The sequence below is a fragment of the Phocoena sinus genome, chromosome 3, assembly GCF_008692025.1.
Source record: "Phocoena sinus isolate mPhoSin1 chromosome 3, mPhoSin1.pri, whole genome shotgun sequence".
NCBI classification, from domain to species: Eukaryota; Metazoa; Chordata; class Mammalia; order Artiodactyla; family Phocoenidae; genus Phocoena; species Phocoena sinus.
Window position 1 is genome coordinate 75,931,841 of NC_045765.1, and position 19,865 is coordinate 75,951,705.

Sequence of the window (19,865 nt, forward strand, 5' to 3'; positions counted from 1 at the left end):
AGATCTTAAATGTTCTCCCTACAAAAGGGAAATGGTCATTATGTGACCTGCTGGAAGTGTTACCTATGGTGGTGATCATTCTGCAATACATAAGTATATCAAATCAACACATTGTACACTTTAAACTTACACAATGTTACATGTCAATTATAGCTCAGTAAAGCTCAAAGAAAAACTTTTAAAAAAGAACCCCCTAACAGGAATTTTAAGATACGCTGGTGAGCAAGTTAAGGGGATATGTCACTTCAGGGAATTTTTCAAATCATCTTCCAAATACCAACACAAAAGTTGGCCTAGTCTCAGAAATATTTTCTCAGAGCTGGAGCCATTCTCTTATAGTGATTTAGGCACTTAAGGAAGTCCAATGACTTTTTCAGACAACAGATAAGTAGTTGATCATTCCTGTCCCCCACGTAGATTTCCTCAATTATTAGCATGTCTCTCTACATGCATCTTTGTCCTCTGGGGCATTGGGTCACACGGGAACTTAATTTCTGTAAAGATTTGCTGAGTCCCAAGAAGAAATGAAAATGCATACTCTCTTTCATTACCTTGTTTGCAAAGTGAATAATTCTTAACAAAGGAAATCCAAAACAAACAAACAGAAAGCATAAAAATCAGGCTGCATCGTAAGTCCAATGCTGAAGGGATATGCTCCTTATTCCCAAATGGTGTACAGACGCTTATGATTCTACTGAAGAATTCATAGCTCTGTTCAGTTTTGTGGGGATGCAGAGCAAAAGGAGAAAATAGCATGTTAACCTTTGAGCATTTACTAGAATTGTCCAACAATAACAAATAGGAAATTAAGTGCATACATTTGATATCTTAGTTTGCTATCAGGCATTTGCTTTATGATTTACTATGTTAAATGTAACCAAAATTTCACAATAATATGCTATTATAGAAACATTAATTTTGCATATCATTTTCTATATAGCAAGTATGCATCAGACCTGCAGCAATGATACTGCAGTGAATCTCAGGTCCTGGGTGTCTTTTTTCTTAGCCCAATTCCCCAGAAATTAGAGTCTGAGGCAAAGGCTTATGTGTGACCACTGTTTGAGGAAATACGATCCCAGAGAGCTTACCTGAAGGACAGGGGTGTGAGGGAGAGTAACAATGTAGGGTAAATTCCAAGAACATGTTACCATGTTGATTGCTACTGATTTCTTCACCTCATAGATCTGCTCTCTAAGAAACCATACAAAACTTCATCTCAAAAGAGTCTATCCACAGGGAGGAAGTGCAAAGAATATATTCCCAGTTTCTATCTCCCATTTGTCAAAAATGTATCCTTAGGGAAGTTGGGAATTCCCCAGGCTTTCAGACTGCATATGCCCCGGCATTGCGATGAATCCTGTACTTTTTGTGCCTTTGGGATCCAAAAGTTAACCCTAGGACAGGAGGCAAGAGTTGCAGGACACAGGCATGAGGCAAGGCACTGTCAGGATATAGCTGTGGCAAGACTGTTGCAGCCCATGCAGAGCAGCTGGCAACAAGAAGTGGCTGGAACAAGCCATAGTGAAGCTAAGAGGATGTGAAGTGGGATTTGGGTTCTCAGTTTGGGTTCTCAAATTGTTGCAGGCATCAGAAGCACCAGGAGGGCTTGTTAGAACACAGATCGCTGGGTGCCACTCCTAGAGTTTCTGATTCTATAGGTCTGGGGTGGGCCAAATACTTCTCATTTCTAACAACTTTGTAGGTGATTCTGATGCTAATGGTCTCAGACTACACACAAGAAGTACTGCATAAATCAGCATTCCATTGCACCCCTCCCACACACGTTCCCTTAGGTGCTGTTAGCGTGCAGTAACCGACTCCTGCAGTTCCTTCTGTGTGTGATTTATTTCCACCAGGCCACAGACTATACGTTCCTGGTTATGCTGAAAGTTGACTCTGGTTATCCACCTAGAAGCAATGAAGATGGCAGGGGAGGGCTCTGAATGGCATCAGAAAATGAATGCCATTTTCTGAGTTAACAGCCTCAGCTGAGGTCTTTGTACAAACTGCAGGAGCAATGAGGTTCATCTCTGGCAAGGAGAGAGAGTTGCCTGTGGCCAGTCCAGAGGATCCAATGGACTCCAGAACACCAGCATACTTCTCTCTTGAATCCTAAACCAAAAAATTCCTTTTGTGGTTACCTATCTTTTCTGTTCAGCTATATATTGTGATATGTTTTATGAGAAGATGCAAAGAGCAAGGTAAATCAACAGTGATTTTTTTTAAGTTTACTTTCAGTTAACCAAGCTCCATTTTAAATCCTTACATATTTGTAATTTAGAGTTTTAAGAATAGTAGGGAAATATTTTATCAAAGTTCTAATTGAGCAATAAACGTATCTAGAGATAAGACACTTTGATATAAAAATAGAACCCCACAATATAGATAAATTGTAAAAAGCAGACTATGGATGGAGATGTGATTCTTTGCTTTGTATAAAGAGTAGGAATTCTTTTAGTTCCCTTGAAGCAATTAAAATAAGTATCACAAAAATCACAACATATCCATTTAGGAACAAGTCTGCTAAATAAAAAATGAGGTTCAGGGCTTCCCTGGTGGTGCAGTGGTTGAGAGTACACCTGCCGATGCAGGGGACGTGGGTTCGTGCCCCAGTCCGGGAAGATCCCACATGCTGTGGAGCTGCTGGGCCCGTGAGCCATGGCCGCTGAGCCTGCGCATCCGGAGCCTATGCTCCGCAACGGGAGAGGCCACAACAGTGAGAGGCCCGCGTACCGCAAAAAAAAAAAAAAAAAAAAAAAAATGAGGTTCAGAGGCACAGAGAAACTTCCCATCACAATTATTTCACAAGCCCTTGCTCTTGCTGACCTCACAGCTCTAGAGTACAGTTCCTTCCAGGAGCCCCAAGGGAGCTTCTGTTTAATTGAGTTAATAATTTAATCATAATTAGAAGAGGACCTGTGAAGTCAAAAGTAAGGGATGAAAATATTCTAAAGAAAGCAGAACATTTGGAAAATTTCCATTCAGTCATTCAATATTTATTGAACTCCTGTCTTACGTTAAGAACTTTGATCAGTACTGCAAAGTGCAAGGATGATAAGAATTACTCCTGCCCCCTAGAAGTTCATGGTCTACTATGGGAGATGATAAATAAATAATTCCAATAACTTGTGCAAAAGACTTTTTAAATTTGTGGCAAGTACGATAGAATTCCTTTCAGAAATGCTATTTCAGTATTATGTAAGCCAGAATGTCCATTTCTGGCATAAGTAAACGCTATATACATGGTAAAGTGAATGCTCAATCAAATCAAACAATAAGATGTATTTAGGATAATGCATTATGTATACATGCACACAGAATATAATTCATGAGACACAATTTACAATCAGTGTACTCCCTCTGTCCACATTTCCTGAATCCGACCTTTGTTTAGCCTGCTTCATGACATAACACTGACATTAGCGGAAATGTGGTAGAATGGAAGAGGGGAGGGAAGAAATGAATTTTTTAAGAGTCAAAAATGTGATTCTATGCTGTTAAACGTAACTTCAATTACTTGCTCTCATCAACGATCTGACTGTTCAGGGTAATTTAAGGAGTGGGAATTCTGGAAAGGCCTCTGCTCAAACTATGTTTTAGCCACTTCTTCCATATAAACTACAAATTAGGTCACAGATAGTATATGACACTCTAAGAAAAGAGGTAAATAGAATGCAAAGTATAAACAGAATAGGATCCTAGAGGGGACTTTGTTTTAGGGAATTATTTTGTTTCTTTATTTAATAAAAAATATGTACAGGTTGAAGTTAATATTTTAAAACTTTGCATTTTCTAAATATTAAATATAACTAGTTTTTGAAAAGGCAAAATTTATTATAAGTAATGATGAAGTATTAATAGTATTATTAGATATGAATTATAGTTCATGGGGGCAAAGACAGAGAGAAGAGGAGAAAACTTTTTTCTCTTCCTATTCTTCTCCTTCTCTTCATCCTTCCCCCGTTTGTCTTCTCCCTCCCCTTCCTTTCTCCTCATCTCCCTTTATTAAATATAAAGAGTTCTGGTTTAATCAAATTACAGCTAAGTGCTTGAGGAGCTCAGAGGCTGTTGATATCATGCTAGATGAGGTGACGTTTGAACTTCACTCTCAAGGAGAAGGAGAGGTTTATCAAGGAGCAAAATTCATGCAGGTCAGAAGTAACTGGATTTGAACTGAGGACTGCTTCTAGCCTGTCACGCCTGGCAACATGCATAGCTGCCTGACAGGGTCTGCCCTCATGCCACAGAACACTTGCACTTTTGTTACACGTCTTTCAATACAGTCAGTTACAGATCTTTTGATTAATAAGGATTCCTTTTTAACCCTTTGAGAAAATTAAAGAGGTAATACGACAGGCAAAATCAGTTAGACTGAATTAGATGGTTTCCTTCTTAACACCTACTTGAGGGCCTTGTGGGACCTTGGGAGATGCCAAGCAGTGAAAGCAGGCCATGGACATGGAACGGAAAAGTCATGAGAGAAGCTTAATCATCATTTCCAGTCCCTTATTTCAACATTGTCCCCATGATCAACCATGAACGCCTAACAAGGAGAATCTCTCTTCCTCTGTTTTCTGTTTGACTTCATGTCTCTTCTCATGCTATTGCCAAAGCCAGTCAAAACTCAGCAGTAAGATGGTCCCCAACTGATAGCCTAGCTATGCTAAATGTACACCAAAAGCACTCTGATGGGTGTATCTGGGACTCTTTTTAGTTTATAATATTGTTTAAATAGGAAAATGCATACCTGATTTTCAAAGGAGCAACCTAGAAGTAGTTTGGATTAGAAAAAAATCACTGGTATGTTGGACACTTACATGTGTAAAATGTCAAAGGATGTGAAATTCAACCTTGGCAGTGTCAACTTTCCGAGTTGGATTTTTGTATCCAGTGAGCCTGGGTAAGGACAGTGGGAGGCAAGCACTGGGTGAATCTTTTATTTCTTTGAATTTCACAGTAGATAATGCCAAAAGGTGCATTGCTATTTAAATGTCAGCTTTACCTTTTGTTGATTAGTTCATTGCATAATCTTTTTATAAAGGTCTAACATAAAGTAATGAAATGATATTTGACTTCATACTGAGAGTAAACAGTGTAGAGTAAATAATTATGAAAGAAAGAAAAAGATGTTTATAACAATAAAAGGCCCATGTGAAACATAAAGCTATACTAAAAGGACATTGCATTTACTATTTTTAATATTGTGCATTAGAAGTTTCAAGTATTTTAAATCCTGAGTTAGAAGTTGGGATTGTGATGGTTTTTCTTTTACTATTCAAAATGTTCTTGAGGTTTTCACCAAGATTCATCCATTTTTTGCAGTTCTTTGATCCAAGTCTAACCTCTCAGCTGGCTTCCTCCACCTTTTTCTCCTACTATTTTACCTCCAATCTCCTCATAATCACCCACTGACTTCTCTTTTATCGATACTAAATGTATTACATTTTTCTTAAAAGTTTTTGCTTAAACCTCTTTTGTTGAAGATTACATCCTATTAGCCTTTCTAAATGACCTTTCTTGCTTCACTTTTCTAAACATACCAAAATAAGTAAAACACTAATTTAAAGAAGTCCTTTGGTGGAAACTTCAGTATTTTTCTTTCCTTATTTGTATTTCACTTGGAGGTGGAAAGCATTTTTGACAACTAATACTATTGACAAGAGATACCATTATTGCAGAGGAAATAAATGCTTCTACTGCTTTACTTTGCTTTTGTGTTGGGAGGTGAGTGAGGTGGAAACAATGTAACTTGAAATTTAAAAATCCTTATTATGATCAGTCGAAAACCAGCACACTGAGTATCTACTATGAGGATAATACGGATTTGGGTTTATTGGAATTTTGAGAAATGAAGCTTTAGTGATGCAACTCTAGCACTTGGAAGGCTATTCAAAGGCAAGGAGAGCAAAGCAAACAGCAGGGGAAAGTGATTTTTCAAGAGTATATGAATAAAACTAGTGTTTCTTATTTCAAAGAATGCTTACCTCTGAGAATTATTAGTGCCCTATCTAAACACCACATTTAAAACTGTATTAGTTTTTCCATGAAATAGAAATACAGCATATTAGAAAAATGTCCCATCCTAACACCCCCGTACAGAACCTTGAACTTATTGAAAAATTAGACAGAGATTAGGCCAATGCTTCCAAGACTAAACTTCAGTCTTGAGTTTAACCAGGAGAAAATAAGAAGTAAATCTCCCTACGGATCATACAGGAGAACTGTCTATTTATCATATCCTGGATGGAGGGAATTCAACCAGCTACTTGCTATGCCAAAGCTTCAGAAGTCCAGAGAGTGTATCAGACCCTCTTGGACTCTACCCTGCATCCTCTCAGGGCTGCCTGATTTTTTGACTAGCTTCCTGCAGGATTTGATTTAGGTTTTGTTGATGTTACGTTAGCTCAAACATACTCCATGCAATTTTTGTTTTCTTTCAGGGCTTTTCCAATGCCATGATATGAGGCAGTGGTGAGAGACAGAGTGACGTGCACACATGCACAGCTCAGAAATACCAGACATTACTTACTCACCCACTCAGGGAAGCTCTCAAAAAAAAAAAAAAAGGGGGGGGGGTGACAAGTTGCTTTTTCTTGGAAATCTCTTGTGGACAATTTGAGAAATATTCTGTTTACTCCTCAGAAGGTCTCCATGAGATCAAATTTCAGTGGCCACTTCCAGTGAGCAATCCCTTGTGTAGACTGTCTTTCCCTCTTTACTCTCACTGGCACCTCAACGATGTGCCCTAGATTGATCTCCCATCTCTTTCCAAATACACCACCTATATGCAAATCCTTAGTTCAGGCTCTGTCTTTGGTAGAAAACCAAGCTAAGCCGGAAGGAAATCTAAATCCATTTAGAATACTCATCATGATCTTGGGGTAAAAGTCCCAGTTTTCTAAGTCTACAGAACCATCAAGACTCATACAGGGGTATACGTCCAGGCACAAGAGATTGGAATTAAGATTTTATTCAATGCTATCAAGGCTTTATCTATAGAATCCATCAGTGAAAAGTTCTCCTTGTTCTTTTATTATTCTTTGGTTTGAATTCTTTAAACTGAGTCACTTTGCTGTGCAGCAGAAATTAGCACAACATTGTAAATCAACTATACTTCAATAAAAACAGTTTTAAATTAATAAATAAATAGATAAACAAACTACCTCAATGAATCTTAGCTGACAAAAACTTCTTTTTCCCTTATCAAAGTATCCTGCCCTAGGTTGTACTCTCCTGGTATCTTAACCAAACTGCTTGAGGTCCAGCCAGGCATTCTCCTTCTGGGTCTTCCTTATATTATAATATTATTTGGGAGTCTAAACTCATGAGTCTAATGAAAAAAACAAAGGCTCAAAATCGGCAAAATAGCTGACCCAAGGTACTCCAAATGGTTCATAGCCTATATAAATCACTGTCTATCACCTTTATCTCAAATGGACAAAGAGAACTACAGTTATTTCTAGAAAATAATTTAGCAATAAATCAGTAAATACAATATGTCCTCCATGATGTATGTTTTCATTATTCTGTTTTACTCTTTTCCCCCAATTACAGTAATTCTTGTGTTCTATTATGTTAATCAGACATTGTACTTCGTCTGCAAATGAGATACATATAGTCACAAATATTTTCAATAATTCAAATTATATATTTAACAAGATATTTAATAATATTAAAATGAAAATAACAAGTCTGACATGTACAAAAATGATATGCACATACTGTAGCACCCTATTACAATATAAGTAGAATAAGATAATGCTAGATTATCTGATTTGTTTTGTGTTTGATTGTTTGTTTATTAATACTTTCTGGGTCTCAGCTACAGGGGGCTGAGTTTAGCAGACTCCTCAGTTTATTTCACATAATCAACCTTGTTTAATGAAATTATCCTCTCTTGCTCTATTCATTCATTCTCTAATGCATTCACTTATATCACTATGTCTCACTTCTCCTTCCTTCATTCCCAGGCAATAACTGTAATGTATTCAATGTGTTTCTGTTTATTTTAATATGCTTTTACAAAACATGAGATGTATAATTTGCAAATGTTTTAATTTACTTAAATGACATCATGTTACTTATCTCATTATAGTTTCCATTTTTTTCATTGAAAAATTATGCTTAAAGACCCATCCAGAGTTTTGCCTCTGCTGAGAATATAGAGAACCACAAGAGACCATTGCTCCTGCCCAACAATAATAAAAGCTAAAAATACACAAAACAAGAGGGTTTTTTTTTTTTTTTGAGCCCATCAGTAAGCTGAGGTCTCAAGGCAGTGAGGTAAGTTGAATTTCGAAGGGTGACAAACTCCTACAAGGAAAAATAGGACATGCAAACAGTTTTGTCTTGACAAAGTACAAGATAGAGAAGTAGCACCCATTAAAATGGGTAAGAAAACATAAATTACTGAAATGTTAACAAAAACATAAAAGCAGAATATGAACTAGTATGTCACATTAAATATCTCTGAAAGTCCCAGAAACAAAAGGAGTCCCCAGCCACCTGCCAAACTTTTCTCATAAACCCTCACCAGGCATAAGGAGAAAGGGTAGAGGCAATAAAGGATAGCTGAGAAAGCCTTCCTTAGCAATGAAAGCCTGCAGGGGGTGATTTACTAGCTGCTGCTGTGGAATAGATGTGAAACCCAGAAGTGACTGGGACTATTCTCTCATATTAAGCCAAAGCTCTCTTTCTCTAGGTACAGGGCAAGAAACTTTCCTAGAAATAGTTGAGCTGTCCAACGGAGATGGGATAAAACAGAAGCTGTCTGTTTCTTAGGGGAGAAGAGGAAAACAGCCCTTTTTCCTATCTCAGGCAAAGGTTGGCTGCTGTTGGTGGAAGGATAGAAAGTCTCTTGTTTTAAGCACCCTACACAAATACAAAGCAGGGTACTATCACCACTGGAAGAGAAGCAAGTAATTTGCTTGTGTTCAAGACTCCTTGAGCAAGACTCCTCATCTAAAAATGGTAGTTTGGCTGCTGTGTGAGAAGGAAGAAAAATGCTGAAAATAAGCCCCTTTGGTAGGGCTCAGGGCCACAGGAACTAAAAACACTATTGCCTTAATCCCCCACAAAACCTGCCAGAAACAGGGCACACAGATTTCTAAGAGTACATATTATCTATCTTAGTCTCTTCTCTTCTTTTGCATAAATGTCCAAAATCTAATGAAAAAAATAACTACAAGAGACAGAAATTTTAAAAAAAGTTAAAAGAGGTATAATTATTAAGCTATCAGTGGAGATAAAATGGAAAAAATAAAAACATTTAATTCTAAGGAGGCATGAAAAGAGAAAATTAGAACAAAGAACAGATGGGATAAATTGAAAACAAAAAGTAAGAAGAGAGACATAAATGTATCAATATTTGCTATCATATCAATATGACATATCAATCCTAACATATTAATAATTTCTTTAAATGTAATTTGTCTAAACACTCTTAATAAGAGGTAGAGATTGTCAATTTGGATAACAAAGCCATACCCAATTTTATGCTATGTAAAAGTAAAACAATGGAAAATGACACATCATGAAAAGAAAAATGAAAATTATATTGGCTATATAAATATCAGGAAAAATATATACTTCAAAACAAGGAATTTTACCAGATAGTCAAATAACTAATTCATATTTAAAGAACATTCAACTCAACAATAGCAGAGAGCACAATATTTTCAAGATGACACAAAGCATTCAGTAAGAGAGACCATAATCTCACAGATCAAACCTCTACAAACTTAAAATAACTGAAATCATACAAAATAAACTGATTATTAAAAAATGAACTATACATATAAATAATAATATGTATGGAAAATCCTCAGGTAATCACAAAGTAAGCAACACATTTCTACGTGGAATATGGTTAAAAGAAACCACAAGTGTCCATCGACAGATGAATGGATAAAGAAGATGTGGCACATATATACAATGGAATATTACTCAGCCATAAAAAGGAACGAAATTGAGTTATTTGTAGTGAGGTGGATGGACCTAGAGTCTGTCAGACAGAGTGAAGTAAGTCAGAAAGAGAAAAACAAATACCATATGCTAACACATATATATGGAATCTAAAAAAAAAAAAAAAATGTTCTGAAGAACCTAGGAGCAGGACAGGAATAAAGACACAGAAGTAGAGAATGGACTTGGGGACACAGGGAGGGGAAAAGGTAAGCTGGGACAAAGTGAAAGAGCAGCATTGACATATATACAATACCAAATATAAAACAGATAGCTAGTGGGAAGCAGTCACATAGCACAGGGAGATTAGCTCCATGCTTTGTGACCACGTAGAGGGTTGGGATAGGGAGGGTGGGAGGGAGATGCAAGAGGGAGGGGATATGGGGATATATGTATAGCTGATTCACTTTGTTATACAGCAGAAACTAACACAACATTATAAAGCAATTATACTCCAAGATAGATGTTAAAAAAAAAAAAAAAAAAAAAAGAAAGAAAGAAACTACAAATGAGACAATATTCTGCACTGAGTGGAAATGAAAACATACCATCAAAATTTGTGGAACACAGCTAAAGCAAAGTTTAAAATCAAATTTGTAGAAGTAAATGCTTGTAATTATAAAATAAGAAGTGTCTCAAAAAATGACATTGGTTTCTAATACAATCAACTGAAAAGAGAAGAGCAAATTAATCTGAAAGCAAGCAGAAAAAAGGAAATAATACAGGTCAGAACAAAAATGAATGAAACAGAAAAGAACACCAAAGAGAAAAGTAAATAAAACCAAAATATTCTTTAAAGATTAATGAAATTGATGAGACTCTAGGCAGACTGATGAAGAAAAATATAGCTTACCAATACCAGGAAGGAAAGTTTACATAGCACTACATACAGGCATTAAGAGATTAATAAGGAAAAATGTAAACAACTTTATGATAATATATTTGATAACAAGATGGAATGGACAATTTCTTGAAAGATATAAAAATTACCAAAACTCACTCAAGAAAAAATTTGTAACGTGAATAGTCTAGTAGTAAAAAAATTTAAATATATATTTCTCAAAAATAAAACTCCGAGGGGGGAGATGGCGGAAGATTAAGACTAGGAGATAACCTTCCTCCCCACAGATACACCAGAAATACATCTACACGTGGAACAACTCCTAGAAAACACCTACTGAACGCTGGCAAAAGACCTCAAACTGACTGCCGCAACGAGCCGACGGGCCACCCGAGACCAGTCCCCTCACCCGCTGCCCTTCCCGCCCCGCCCGCCTACCTGGTTGCCACCCCCACACTGGAAGAGGCGTCCGTCCTGCATCACCGCTCAGCGAGCCGCTCGCGCGAGCCCGCAGATGCTACTGCTAGGGGTAGTGGGCGCAGCCGCGGGTCGTGTGGCAGGGAGCAGGGGTGATGGCATGGGATTCAGGTGGCCTCTCTTCTTCTCCTGCTCTCCTCTCTCTTCCCAGTGTGGCTGTGGCTGACACTAAAGATTTTGTAGCCATCAACCCAAGTGCAGTTTCGATGGAAGATGAAGGTTGTCTTTTCATTTTTTTTTGAAAATGTCTTGCTACACAAAAGTTTTAAAATTTGAAGATGGCGGAAGAGTAAGACACGGAGATCACCTTCCTTCCCACAGATACACCAGAAATACATCTACACGTGGAACAACTCCTACAGAACACCTACTGAACGCTGGCAGAAGACCTCAGACCTCCCAAAAGGCAAGAAACTCCCCACGTACCTGGATAGGGCAAAAGAAAAAAAGAATAAACAGAGACAAAAGGATAGGGACGGGACCTGCACCAGTGGGAGGGAGCTGTGAAGGAGGAAAGGTTTCCACACACTAGGAAGCCCATTCACGGGCTCGGTCGGAGCACAGGGAGAGGACTGGGGTTGGCGGCGTGAACACAGCCTGCAGGGGGTTAGTGCACCACAGCTAGCCGGGACGGAGGCCGGGGAAGAGTCTGGACCTGACGAAGAGGCAAGAGACTTTTTCTTCCCTCTTTGTTTCCTGGTGTGCAAGGAGAGGGGATTAAGAGCGCTGCTTAAAGGAGTTCCAGCGACGGGCGCGAGCCACGGCTAAAAGGGCAGACCACAGTGAAGGGCATGAGACGATAAGGCTGCTGCTGCCACCACCAAGAAGCCTGTGTGTGAGCACAGGTCACTATCCACACCCCACTTCCGGGGAGCCTGTGCAGCCCGCCACTGCCAGGGTCCCGGGATCCAGGGACAACTCCCCTAGGAAAACGCACGGCACGCCTCAGTCTGGTGCAACGTCACGCCAGCCTGTGCCGCCACAGGCTTGCCCTGCATCCGTACCCCTCCCTCCCCCCGACCTGAGTGAGCCAGAGCCCCCAAATCAGCGGCTCCTTTAACCCCGTCCTGTCTGAGTGAAGAACAGATGCCCTCCGGTGACCTACACGCAGAGGCGGGGCCAAACCCAAAGCTGGGCCCCTGGGAGCTGTGAGAACAAAGAAGAGAAAGGGAAATCTCTCCCAGAAGCCTCAAAAGCAGCGGATTACAGTTACACAATCAACTTGATGTACCCTGCATCTGTGGAATACATGAATAGACAGCGAATCATCCCAAAATGAGGAGGTGGACTTTGAGAGCAAGATTATTTTTTCCCCTTTTCCTCTTTTTGTGAGTGTGTATATGTAGGATTCTGTGTGAGATTTTGTCTGTATAGCTTTGCTTCCACCATTTGTCCTAGGGCTCTATCCGTCCGTTTTTATTTTGTTTTGTTTTTTTTTTGTTTAAAATTTTTTTTCTTAATAACTATTTTTAATTGTAACAACTTTAATATATTTTATCTTACTTTATTTTATTTTACTTTATATTCTTTCTTTCTTTCTTTCTCTCTTTCTTTCTTTCTACTTCTACTAATTCTTTCTTTCTACTTTTTCGCCCTTTTATTCTGAGCTGTGTGGATGAAAGGCTCTAGGTACTGCAGCCAGGAGTCAGTGCTGTGCCTCTAAGGTGGGAGAGCCAACTTCAGGACACTGGTCCTCAAGAGACCTCCCAGCTCCACATAATATCAAATGGCGAAAATCTCCCAGAGATCTCCATCTCAACACCAGCACCCAGCTTCACTCAACGACCAGCAAGCTACAGTGCTAGACACCCTATGCCAAACAACTAGCAAGACAGGAACAGAAGCCCACCGATTAGCAGAGAGGCTGCCTAAATTCATAATAAGTCCACAGATACCCCAAAACACACCACCAGACATGGACCTGCCCACCAGAAAGACAAGATACAGACTCGTCCACCAAAAAAAAGGAACTAGTCCCCTCCACCAGGAAGCCTACACAACTCACTGAACCAACCTTAGTCACTGGGGACAGACACCACAAACAATGGGAACTACGAACCTGCAGCCTGCAAAAAGGAGACCCCAAACACAGTAAGATAAGCAAAATGAGAAGACAGAAAAACACACAGCAGATGAAGGAGCAAGATAAAAACTCACCAGACCGAACAAATGAAGAGGAAATAGGCAGTCTACCTGAAAAAGAATTCAGAATAATGACCGTAAAGATGATGCAAAATCTTGGAAATAGAATAGACAAAATGCGAGAAACATTTAACAAGGACCTAGAAGAACTAAAGATGAAACAAGCAAGGATGAACAACACAATAAATAAAATTAAAAATATTCTAGATGGGATCAATAGCAGAATAACTGAGACAGAAGAACAGATAAGTGACCTGGAAGATAAAATAGTGCAAATAACTACTGCAGAGCAGAATAAAGGAAAAAGAATGAAAAGAACTGAGGACAGTTTCAGAGACCTCTGGGACAACACTAAACGTACCAATATTCGAATTATAGGGGTTCCAGAAGAAGAAGAGAAAAAGAAAGGGACTGAGAAAATATTTGAAGAGATTATAGTGGAAAACTTCCCTAATATGGGAAAGGAAATAGTTAATCAAGTCCAGGAAGCACAGAGAGTCCCATACAGGATAAATCCAAGTAGAAATACACCAAGACACATATTAATCAAACTGTCAAAAATTAAATACAAAGAAAACATAATAAAAGCAGCAAGGGAAAAACAACAAATAACACACAAGGGAATCCCCATAAGGTTAACAGCTGATCCTCTAGCAGAAACTCTGCAAACCAGAAGGGACTGGCAGGACCAGTCCCTTTAAATATTTAAAAATATTTAAAGTGATGAAGGAGAAAAACCTGCAACCAAGATTACTCTTCCCAGCAAGGATCTCACTCAGATTTGATGGAGAAATTGAAACCTTTACAGAAAAGCAAAAGCTAACAGCATTCAGCACCACCAAACCAGCACTACAACAAATGCTAAAGGAACTTCTCCAGACAAGAAAAACAAGAGAAGGAAAAGACCTACAATAACAAACCTAAAACAATTAAGAAAATGGGAATAGGAACATACATAGTGATAATTACCTTAAATGTAAATGGACTAAATGCTCCCACCAAAAGACACAGAATGGCTGAAAGGATACAAAAACAAGACCCATATATATGCTGTCTACAAGAGACCCACTTCAGACCTAGAGACACATACAGATTGAAAGTAAGGGGATGGAAAAAGATATTCCATGCAAATGGAAACCAAAAGAAAGCTGGAGTAGCAATTCTCATATCAGACAAAATAGACTTTAAAATAAAGACTATTAGAAGAGACAAAGAAGGACACTACATAATAATCAAGGGATTGATCCAAGAAGAAGATATAACAATTGTAAATATTTATGCTCCCAGCATAGGAGCACCTCAATACATAAGGCAAATACTAACAGCCATAAAAGGGGAAATCGACAGTAACACATTCATAGTAGGGGACTTTAACACCCCACTTTCACCAATGGACAGATCATCCAAAATGAAAATAAATAAGGAAACACAAGCTTTAAATGATACATTTAACAAGATAGACTTAATTGATAGTAATAGGACATTCCATCCGAAAAAACAGAACACACATTTTTCTCAAGTGCTCATGGAACATTCTCCAGGGTAGATCATATCTTGGGTCACAAATCAAGCTTTGGTAAATTTAAGAAAATTAAAATTTTATCAAGTATCTTTTCCAACCACAACACTATGAGACTAATAACAGGAAAAGATCTGTAAAAGATACAAACGCATGGAGGCTAAACAATACACTACTTAATAACGAAGTGATCACTAAAGAAATCAAAGAGGAAATCAAAAAATACCTAGAAACAAATGACAATGGAGACATGACGACCCAAAATCTATGGGATGCAGCAAAAGCACTTCTAAGAGGGAAGTTTATAGCGATACAATCCTACCTTAAGAAACAAGAAACATCTCGAATAAAAAACCTAACCTTGCACCTAAAGCAATCAGAGAAAGAAGAAGAAAAAAAACCCCAAAGTTAGCAGAAGGAAAGAAATCATAAAGATCAGATCAGAAATAAATGAAAAAGAAATGAAGGAAACGATAGCAAAGATAAATAAAACTAAACGCTGGTTCTTTGAGAAGCTAAACAAAATAGAAAAACCATTAGCCAGACTCATCAAGAAAAAAAGGGAGAAGACTCAAATCAATAGAACTAGAAATGAAAAAGGAGAAGTAACAACTGACACTGCGGAAACACAAAAGATCATGAAGAGATTACTACAACCGACTCTATGCCAATAAAATGGACAACCAGGAAGAAATGGACAAATTCTTAGAAATGCACAATCTGCCAAGACTGAATCAGGAAGAAATAAAAAATATGAACAATCCAATCACAAGCACTGAAATTGAAACTGTGATTAAAAACCTTCCAACAAACAAAAGCCCAGTACGAGATGGCTTCACAGCCGAATTCTATCAAACATTTAGAGAAGAGCTAACACCTATCCTTCTCAACTCTTCCAAAATATAGCAGAGGGAGGAACACTCCCAAAGTCATTCTACGAGGCCACCATCACCCTGATAACAACACCAGACAAGGATGTCACAAAGAAAGAAAAGTGCAGGCCAATATCACTGATGAACATAGATGCAAAAATCCTCAACAAAATACTAGCAAACAGAATCCAACAGCACACTAAACGGATCATACACCATGACCAAGTGGGGTTTATTCCAGGAATGCAAGGATTCTTCAATATACGCAAATCAATCAACGTGATACACCATATTAACAAACTGAAGGAGAAAAACCATATGCTCATCTCAATAGATGCAGAGAAAACTTTTGATAAAATTCCACACACATTTATGATAAAAACCCTCCAGAAAGTAGGCATAGAGGGAACTTTCCTCAATGTAATAAAGGCCACATATGACAAACCCACAGGCAACATCATCCTCAATGGTGAAAAACTGAAAGCATTTCCACTAAGATCAGGATCAAGACGAGGTTGCCCACTCTCACCACTCTTAGTCAACACAGTTTTGCCAGTTTTAGCCACAGCAATCAGAGAAGAAAAGGAAATGAAAGGAATCCAAATTGGCAAAGAAGTAAACCTGTCACTGTTTGCAGATGACATGATACTAGAGAATCCTAAAGATACTACCAGAAAACTACTAGAGCTAATCAATGAATCTGGTAAAGTAGCAGGATACAAAATTAATGCACAGAAATTTCTGACATTCCTATATACTAATGATGAAAAATCTGAAAGTGAAATCAAGAAAACACTCCGATTTACCATTGCAACAAAAAGAATAAAATAGGAATAAACCTACCGAAGGAGACAAAAGACCTGTATGCAGAAAATTATAAGACACTGATGAAAGAAATTAAATATGATACAAATAGATGGAGAGATATACCATGTTCTTGGATTGGAAGACTCAGTATTGTGAAAATGACTATACTACCCAAAGCAATCTACAGATTCAATGCAATCCCTATCAAACTACCACTGGCATTTTTCACAGAACTGGAACAAAAAATTTCACAATTTGTATGGAAACACAAAAGACCCCAAATAGCCAAAGCAATCTTGAGAACGAAAAACGGAGCTGGAGGAATCAGGCTCCCTGACTTCAGACTATACTACAAAGCTACAGTAATCAAGACAGTATGCTACTGGCACAAAAACAGAAAGATAGATCAATGGAACAGGATAGAAAGCCCAGAGATAAACCCACGCACATATGGTCATCTTATCTTTGATAAAGGAGGCAGGAATGTACAGTGGAGAAAGGACAGCCTCTTCAATAGTTGGTGCTGGGAAAACTGGACAGGTACATTTCAAAGTATGAGATTAGATCACTCCCTAACACCATACACAAAAATAAGCTCAAAATGGATTAAAGACCTAAATGTAAGGTCAGAAAGTATCAAACTCTTAGAGGAAAACCTAGGCAGAACACTCTATGACATAAATCACAGCAAGATCCTTTTTGACCCACCTCCTAGAGAAATGGAAATAAAAACAAAAATAAACAAATGGGACCTAATGAAACTTAAAAGCTTTTGCACAGCAAAGGAAACCATAAACAAGACCAAAAGACAACCCTCAGAATGGGAGAAAATATTTGCAAATGAAGTAACTGACAAAGGATTAATCTGCAAAATTTACAAGCAGCTCATGCAGCTCAACAACAAAAAAACAAACAACCCAATCCAAAAATGGGCAGAAGACCTAAATAGACATTTCTCCAAAGAAGATATACAGACTGCCAACAAACACATGAAAGAAAGCTCAACATCATTAATCATTAGAGAAATGCAAATCAAAGCTACAATGTGATATCATCTCATACCAGTCAGAATGGCCATCATCAAAAAATCTAGAGACAATAAATGCTGGAGAGGATGTGGACAAAAGGGATCACTCTTGCACTGCTGGTGGGAAAGTGAATTGGTACAACCACTATGGAGAACAGTATGTAGGTTCCTTAAAAATCTACAAATAGAACTACCATATGACCCAGCAATCCCACTACTGGACATATACCCTGAGAGGACCATAATTCAAAAAGAGTCATGTACCAAAATATTCATTGCTGGTCTATTTACAATAGCCCGGAGATGGAAACAACCTAAGTGTCCATCATCGGATGAATGGATAAAGAAGATGTGGCAAATATATACAATGGAATATTACTCAGCCATAAAAAGAAACGAAATTGAGCTATTTGTAGTGAGGTGGTTAGACCTAGAGTCTGTCATACAGAGTGAAGTAAGTCAGAAAGAGAAATACAGATACCATATGCTAACACATATATATGGAATTTAAGAAGAAAAAATGTCATGAAGAACCTTGGGGTAAGACAGGAATAAAGACACAGACCTACTAGAGAATGGACTTGAGGATATGGGGAGGTGGAAGGATAAGCTTTGACAAAGCGAGAGAGAGGCATGGACATATATACACTACCGAACATAAGGTAGATAGCTAGTAGGAAGCAGCCGCATAGCACAGGGAGATCAGCTCGGTGCTTTGTGACCGCCTGGAGGGGTGGGATAGGGAGGGTGGGAGGGAGGGAGACACAAGAGGGAAGAGATATGGGAACATATGTATATGTATAACTGATTCACTTTGTTAGAAAGCAGAAACTAACACACCATTGTAAAGCAATTATACTCCAATAAAGATGTAAAAAAATAAAATAAAATTAGTAACTTGGATCAACTAATTAGGGATTTATAAGGGAAAAATGGGGAAAATCTATATACATGTAAAAAACCCAGCTTTAATGAACTAAATAAATTCTAGACTGGATAACGTCAATAGAAAAGAAAACTAGTGAATTAGAGAATATTTCACCCAGGTACAACATAGAATGTTACAGAAACTTTAAACCTTTAAAAAGCAATCAATCTCATACACTGCTGGCAAGAATGTAAAATGGTACAACCATTCTGGAAAACCTTTAGCAGTTTCTTATAAAGTTAATCACACACTTCCATTTGACACAGCAATACCACTCCTAGCTGTTTACCCAAGTGAAATGAAAACTTATCTTCATACAACTGTACAAATGCTATTTCATTTTGTCCCTCTAGAGAGCATACTCTCTGGCTGACTACTGTAGTTCCAGCATCTGGTATAGTATATTACCTGACATACTATAAGGGCTCAATAAATACATGGTAAATGAATGTATGGATATCTTCAAGGTGCTAAGGGAAAATAACTATCAATCTAAAACATTATATTTAGGAACATTACTTAAGTTTGAAGGAAATGAAGAGATTTTCAGATGTACAGAGATCATAGTTTCTTTCCCACACATCTTTGCTAAGGAATATCCTAGAGAGAAGGGAACTAAACCCAGATGCAGGAGAACACAGTTACGGGCTGAGTTCTGTCCCCAACTCCCCACCAAATTCATATGTTGGAGTCCTAATCCGCAAGACCTCAGAATGTGACTGTATTTTAAGGAGGTAATTAAGTTAAAATGTGGTCATGAGTGTGGGCCCTAATCCAATGTGACTGGTGTTCTTATAAAAAGAGGAGATTTGGCCACAGACATGTGCACACACAGAGGAAAACCCTGTGAGGACACAATGAGAAGGCAGCCGTCCAAAAGCCAAGGAGAGAGGCCTCAGAAGAAACCAACCCAGCCAACACCTTTACCTTGGACTTCTGGCTCCCAGAATTGTGAGAAAGTAAATCTGTTGTTTAAGCTACTGAATCTGAGGAACTCTTGTTATGGAAGCCCTAGGAAACTAATACAAAGCCAAAGCTGTAAAATATGTTGGTAAATAAACTACTTATTGTAAGAAATTAAAAAAAAAAAAAAAAAAAAAAAAGAGTCATTTACCAAAATGTTCATTGCAGCTCTATTTACAATAGCCTGGAGATGGAAACAACCTAAGTGTCCATCATCGGATGAATGGATAAAGAAAATGTGGCACATATATACAATGGAATATTACTCAGCCATAAGAGGAAATGAAATTGAGTTATTTGTAGTGAGGTAGATGGACCTAGAG